Raw genomic sequence first — 1,006 nt, forward strand, 5'->3', positions numbered from 1 at the left:
TTAGTGTGTGCGTTGTGGTAAAAAAAATGCATCCGTATCTGTTTGGCCTCAAATTTGAGCTGGAAACCGATCACAAGCTCCTCACATCCCTGTTCACTGAAAACAAGGGGATAAATACTAATGCCTCAGCCCGCATACAAAGGTGGACACTCGTGCTATCAGCCTCTAACTATACCATCCACCACAGGCCAGGCACCAAGATCTGTGTGAATGCTGTCAGTCGGCTACTATTGCCCATTACAGGGGTGGAAATGGTGCTGCCTGCAAACTTGTTGATGGTGGTGTAGCCCGCAGACGTGTTGATGGTCATGGAAGCGTTTGGAAATTATAAATCACCTGTCACAACCCGCCAAGATTCTCTGCTGTCCCTAATAAAGAACTGTGTACCGCATGGGAACAGGGCCAGCATCCCCGTTGAAATGCAAGAGCGAATCAAGCCGTTCCAGCGGCGAAAGGACGAGCTGTCCTTTCAGGCAGATTGCCTGTTGTTGGGTAACCGCGTAGTGCTACCAAAAAAGGGCAGGGAGACATTCATCTCGGATCTCCACAGCACACACCCGGGTATAGTATTGATGAAAGCGATAGTCAGATCCCACATGTGGTGGCCCAGTATCGACTCTGACTTAGAATCCTGTGTCTGGCAATGCAGCATATGTGCTCAGTTGAACAACGCGCCCAGAGAGGCACCACTAAGTTTGTGGTCCTGATCCTCGAGACCATGGTCGAGGATCCATGTCGACTATGCGGGCCCGTTTCTCAGTAAAATGTTCCTGGTGGTGGTGGATGCTTTTTCAAAATGGATTAAATGTGAAATAATGTCGGGAAGCACCGCCACCACCACCATTGAAAGCCTGAGGGCCATATTTGCCATCCACTGACTGCCTGACCTACTGGTCAGTGACAACGGGCCATGTTTCACCAGTGTCGAATTTAAAGAATTCATGACCCGCAACGGGATCAAACATGTCACCTCGGCCCCGTTTAAACCAGCCTCCAATGCGCAGGC

The sequence above is a fragment of the Pristiophorus japonicus genome, unplaced genomic scaffold (assembly GCF_044704955.1).
Source record: "Pristiophorus japonicus isolate sPriJap1 unplaced genomic scaffold, sPriJap1.hap1 HAP1_SCAFFOLD_147, whole genome shotgun sequence".
NCBI lineage: Eukaryota > Metazoa > Chordata > Chondrichthyes > Pristiophoridae > Pristiophorus > Pristiophorus japonicus.